This window comes from Chelon labrosus, assembly GCF_963514085.1.
Source record: "Chelon labrosus genome assembly, chromosome: 8".
Classification (NCBI taxonomy): domain Eukaryota; kingdom Metazoa; phylum Chordata; class Actinopteri; order Mugiliformes; family Mugilidae; genus Chelon; species Chelon labrosus.
The window spans coordinates 19,878,524-19,885,424 of record NC_140358.1 but is presented as its reverse complement, the minus strand read 5'-3'; positions in this window follow the sequence as shown (position 1 = coordinate 19,885,424).

Sequence of the window (6,901 nt, the reverse complement as noted above, 5' to 3'; positions counted from 1 at the left end):
TGGCTCCCCATTTGACAACTCCGCTAGTGACAGCTGGCGCATCTGAATATGTGTGGAAACTGTCTCCTTCAAACTCAGCTCACGAAGAACTTCTCAAGACTCCGGCGAGTTTCTACATCTCTGGCAAATCATTCAGCCGGGGCTCAGCGCGCTGCCCCAGAGAAAGCCATAAAGATTAGCAGTTAGATTACAATCTTTACTACAAGCAGTCTTTCCAAGAGTTGGGGGGGTTGGGGAGGGGGTGAAAGAGCAGGCCAAAGATGTGCCGATGAGGGAGATTAGCCTGGGCTGAAAACAAGAGGGACAAAATAAATCCACTCAAAGGAAGACGCCGGTCAAACAAAAGGAAAAGGTGGGAACCAGTGAGAAAAATGGAGCGATTCTGTTGACTCAAGGAAGTATTTATGACTTGCAGTGGGCATAAAACTTCAGTCAGAGCTTTTGTGAACCAAAATGAAACAAAAAGAGGAAGGATCGATAAATCCATACAGGTTCACAGCAACACCAGTTTCTCTGACATTTGTCACATGCATTATTGGTCCGTTGGACAGGACTGTGACCCTGAGCGACATTGCTGACCCTGTGTTCATCTCCGTCATCAGAAATGTGCAGAAACCACGCAAAGTACAGAGGGACGACATTTCCACTGGATGTTCCTACAGCCTTTATGCTTTCAAGAGTGTCAACAAGTCACGTGAAAAGATCAAAACAATCAGTGTGGCTACATGCATGTGTCTTTTTTTTTTGCACATATATTGATTGAAATCATTCCGACTGAAGATTTCAGGTCAACTGTTTCCATCTGTTTTAATTATGTGTGGTGTAGAAAACACATTTAATTGGAACAGCTGCGTGACATCAACTGAAGTGAGGAAAATATCATGAATTCGTGTTCTTATATATATATCTTCCACAAGTGTGTCCTTATTTCGTATTTTCTTGCCGTCTAGTGTCCATTCATTTTCAGTCCTTTAAGAGAATTAAAAACAAACTCTTCACAGACTACCAGTTCGGCTAGGGAGCTGCCATTTTTCGGGAAGCAGAAAAACATACACCCCCTGAAAATGTCAGTCAAAATGGATGTCATGCACTGAAAGAGCAAAGCAATAAAGTAATCATTCATTTTTTCCACATTGTACCCTTCTTCTTTTGATCGGTTTATGAACAGGTTTGAACTGGGGCTGTCAAAAAAATGTTCTTTTATTTCACACAGTTCTAATACCCTGCGGAGGGCAGTAATGTACACTGTAGTGTCAAAATGGCCACAAATTGCAAAGAAGCAGAAGAAGAAAATGACCAGAAATGAAACAGAAATAAACCGTTCATTTAAACAGCAAGTTCAGCTTCAAAGCCCCAGCAAATGGTTCTCTTGACAGAAATAAAATGATCTGCATTTTCCGTCGATGTAAAGTGAGTTACCACCGGAGCAAGAGGCTGGATGCACTGCGACAGAGACGCCTGGAAAACAATATTCTGGACAGTGTTTGTCATTGTTTTGGATCGTTGCATTTATGAAATAATACATTTGCATAAAGCAATCATATTTTTCCACTCCCAAGTTGACAAGAGTCTTAAAAAACATGAAAAATATCCCTCTAAGGAACATTTGAAACAGATTTTTTAAAAGTGTGTTGCACATTAACTATGAAAATCATGCGATTAATCGCGATTAAATATTTTAATCTATCGGCGGACCTAGTTTAAACTACTCCCTTGCAATTTGCTTTGGCTTCTAAACTGATCACAATCGCGATGTTAGGTTTCATATAAATAAATAAGCTAATACGTAAATTGTTCGCACAAACGAACCGCTGGGCTCGGCTGCTTTAAGCATACTTTATTCAACCTTATATTGAAGGACCATTTATAGCTGGGGATGAATACACTGACAACACATTGACAGCTATACAATAAATATATACTGTACATGTCAATGGGAACCTATGTGGACTGATGGAAAACAAATAAGTGTCCTTCATCACAACAACACAACATGTGGCTCGCTGATGCGTTTAATAGATTTTAGATCACATGGGAATGAACAGTTAGACTCTGGCTTGTCAAAAAGATCAAGCCATTGTTGCTTTAATGTTTCTTTTCTGTATGTTTATTGTATTGGTTTTTTATTCGCCAATATGAGCTTTGATTCCTATCTAGTTTCTTATAATATTAATATCTGTACACGTTTCTTCACTTATCTGTCTGGCATCAATACATTTCCTCTTCATTTTAATTTATGTTTTCTTCCCTCCAGTTTTCCCTCAACTGCTGTGCCATCATTTCTTACAACCACTGTGCTCTATGAGCCTCTGATGTGTAGGGTTTGTTAGAAATGTTTTCACATTGTTTTTTTAACGTGACTAGAAAGGTGCTTTAAGATTAGCGGCCAGACTTCAAGCAAAAAACACCTGGGTGATTTTTTTTTCCCTCAAACTTTAAAAGATTTCTCCTCTTTCATTTCAGATGTGTACTTCGCTTCGGATAAAACTGTATTTCATGTTGCGGAAAAAATATGATTCACCATTCACTAAACAAACTGCTTAATTGGGTAAGACTAAACACGGTTGTGGAGTTAGAGCAAACCAATCCCAGTAGACGGAGTGTCTGCCAGCACAATTAACATTTAATTTGTTGTCATTTTGCGAAATAATTTCAGACTTTTAGAGCTCATATACCTGATCCAAACTCGTCTGCCTGTAAGTCCCGCTCTCAGACGTGTTTACATACACTTACTGTCATCACAACAATAGTGGCTAAATGAGACAAACATGAACCCTGCGAACACAAACAGATAAACTATGATCATTACTTTCACAGGTGTGAGTCTATGATTACAAGTGTGTGTGTGTGTCATATTTGTTTGCGAGTGGCCTGGATGTGACTGCTGGCTGTTTTTTGTACGTGAGCATGCGAAAGCGAGAGCGGCACCCATTCATTACCCTGTAAATACAGCCTGAGCCAGAGACGATATTTAGTGGTGGGATAAAAGAGCGAGAGCAGCTGGTGAATTTAGGGATTTACCAAACATGCAGTTGAATGAGTAGTTAGAGAAAGTTAGAGTCCTCTTTTTAATATATGATCTCAAAAATGCCAAATGAAAAAAATAAAAATCTTACAGAATGTATTTTCAGGATGTTTTGGAATAGCAAACATCCCGCTGCAGAAAAGCCTCCTTTAAAAGATTTTTCTTAAAATAAACATTTAGCTAGTTTAAAAAATCACAGAATCACAAAAAATGGCAAAAGAATGTGAAGAGATAAAAGCTACTGTGTTTAAAGAATATTTAGCTACATTAGCATAGCGTGTACCATATCCTCACGCAATACCACACTGAACCACAAGATGTGATAATGAGTCAGTGTCATTTCTAGTCTGCCCTGAGTTCAACATGAGAAGAAGTGATGCTGCTCATTTTTAAGGGCAAATGGATGAGAAGATGAAGCATAGACGGTATAAAGTTGGATGATGGAACTGTTCCTCAAAAGTGAAAGCCAAAGCAAGTAGAGCTCCCCCTGGTGTCTGGCTGCAGTATAGGTCATAAGCTCCACCCCCTTCATGTTAGTGGATGGGACTTAGGCCGAGCTAAAATACTAAAGTACACATCAAATATTTTATTTTTTAAAGCATGGTTTCTGTCATTTTAGGTAGTTAATACAATTTTTCTGATAAGTTTTAGTTATTTGACGCTATAGAAACAGGATGTGACATCATAATGACTACCAATTGCCATGCCAACCGCTCTGCACGTAGTCCAGGCTCGTTATTGGCAGTTTTATCACTATATCTAAACTTGTATACCATAGGGCTACTAACTGCCTCCCAATGTGGGATCTTAAAGATATTTGAAAATGTTATTATTGTTTCATCCAGCTGCATATCGTAGGTATACCCACGGCTCAGTTTTTCAGACACTTAGAAGAACATTTTTTGAAACACATTACCTGTCCCCTGGTACTCAGCAAAACCCTTTTTGAAATACTTTTGTCTTTGAACCCCACTCAAAAATTCTCACAGACGAGATCAGTGAGGTTTTTATATATATATATATATATATATTTTTTTTTTTATTTCAAGCATAGAGTAAGTTGGTCTGCAGATATTCCCAACTGTTTAAACTGCATGGGAATGGTCTTTTTTCATTATTATTATTATTATCATTACTTCTTGGCCTCCAACTAAGCCACAGTTGCAGTGACCTTAAGATAGTTTAGAAAATTTTGATAAATAAATATCTCTTCATGAAAAACATATTAAAATTTTCTCTGCTTTTTGTTCTCAATATGTGAAGAATTGCTATTTTCTTTTCTCTTGTTGTCACTGTAAATTGAAGACTTTTGGGAGCGGCTGTTGTTTGAGGACGTCGAGGTCAAGCTTTAAAAAAACAAAAACAAACATAGATGCACTGTCTGCTATGATTTTATAGACTAAATGTGACTGGACCGCTCTAAAAACGTTCCGTTCCTCTGTGATAGTCAATTAAAAATACATAATAGGTTGATCGAATTAATCAATGAGAGACTAAATGTTTCTTAGCAATCCAAATTGTTGTCGTTTATGAAGTGCAGATGCATATTTATCATGTTAGCGATTTGTCCAGGGCATTGCTGCATCAATACTAAGTAGAGAGATGTAACACAAGGTGTCATTGTTTTATTTCAACGTAAACGCGAGGCGACAGACGCTGGCGTGAGACCAGAACCTTCGGTGTTTAACTTCATAAAATATGTTTTCACAGAAACAAAGTTGACTTTCTAAATCCCATCACCGTTTTCGGCTGTAATTGGAAAAGGAACTCAACCGCAAAACAGTTTGCAATGGACCAGACTGTCATTGTCTGTTTTGCTTTCCTCTGCCGTGCCGTGATGGCTGTCTCTAAGGAGCACTGAATGAGCCGTTGATTAGATTAATAAGGCAACAGACTGAATGTGTTTGGTTTACAGGTCATTCCCTCAGCACCTCTCCCTCTGTGGTCGCTATACAGGGGCGTCCAAAGCCATTTGTTGCCGCCGCAGATGCTGATAGGTCCCTTGGGGAGCCGGTGTGGTTGGCTTACTGCACCAGCAGGCGGGCGGTCATGTTGCAATGAGATTTGTCCTGTTTTTTTTTCGTTTTTTTTCTCCCCCTTTCCACATGCAGTGCACACTGTAGCATCTTATTAAGTCCGCACAAAACGCATCAAACCATGTGGGACAATTTTGAATTTACTGCTGATGCTGCCTGAATATAGCTGGTTTACTTTGATATTCCACCACAAGAGCTGAAGTGCAAAAACTTTTAACATGGATTTGTAATATCCTGGTGTTGATATTGCCTCGGCGTTATCAGGGTCCACTGAGGCTGTGCAAAACACTATTCCGTCAGATAATGGAATAATGCCTCACTGTAGCCCCTGTTCCTCATTTCTTTTCCTGTATAATCACTGATATGACATGATATAATGTGACAAATGAAAAATATCACGTTTCAAGGCATCCAACAGCTCGCATTTATCATCGTTTCAGGAAATGCCCAAAGGGTGAAGGCACAGTGCTTACCTGAGACTGTAGCCTATTGATCTCAGCTGGCAACGCTAACTGTGCTCTATTCATCCTGCTTTGGCTGAGGTCTCGCACAAACAGAGCCGTCAGTCACCATCGCCACAGCATTGGCACCACCCTTGACATTAAGCTAACAACATCATTTGTGTCGTAAGTTAATTTTCCGCAGAATTACAGGGGCATTCGTGGGGGAATCCTCTTCCATTTCGCCTCTAAAGATGCGGAATTAAATTTAAAGTCTAATTAAGTCATAATGAAAGTTAAAGTGGAAGCAGTATAACCCTCGTTAAGCTCTAGTTTTGCTCATAGCAGTCTGCTAAAGGATTCAGGCCCGCGTTATCGCAGGAAAACTGCATTATTAAACAGTGAAGGTGCAAAACACTTGCAGCTATCGCGCTAAAGCCCTGCGATGCCGTGCAGTTTCCGTGTCCTGTGTAAACATGGCTTCCTGGAGAGGTGTGGTGGGTGAACGCCGTCAATGAATATGTATCGACGCACGCTGGGTTAAGGATTCGGCTCAAGGTCAGAGCCGCAATGTCACTGTGTCGGGAATCCTGATCAGCGCCTCCATCTACTGGAGCAATATTAGGAAATAATATTGACACCTTAAACAACTGATGAATTCTTTGGGAGCGCGGCAAAAATCCATCTTAAATGATTTCCCCATCAGTAAAAAACAGAATGTGGGCATTAATAATTCATCCAGATTTTCAGGGAATTGATCCACAGAGAAGGCAGTCTTAACAGTCGGGAGGGTTTGGGAGGAGAAATCCTCCTGCACATTTTTTTTTTTTAGTTTGTTTTTCTACATGCACACGTACATACCCGTGCACGTTTCTGAAATATGTGGGTTACATAAAATAAGTGGATATGATGTTTTGAGGCTAAACAACCACATGTTAATGTCAAGATGCATTTTGTTTTTATATAGTTCATAAGAGATATCAGGTTAGCATTCACAGTTCCATCCTGAATGTATTCAGCGATGCCCCATTTCTGCAGTAGTTAAATGGTGCCTCACTGTCTTGCTATCCGAGAGCTTTCTTGCTTTGAATCGAGTTTATCCAATTATCTTGCAGGTGTGACATCACTGAAGCTGAAGAAAGCCTAGGAGGCAGAGAAAGTGCTGCTGGTTGAATGAGAGATAAGCAAATGAAAAAGATGCAAATGGAGAGAAGTTATTTTGAATTTATTTATTTTTTTTTGAACGTCTAAGCTAATTGGTCGCTAGAGAGAAGATGCTGATGCAGAGGTTTTTGCCGCAAAGCCACCCACTCTGCGAACTCGCACAAAAGCTCGGAGGCGAGCGTGTGCGCTCACAACACACACACACACACACGTGCAAATGCATCTGCTCCTGCGAC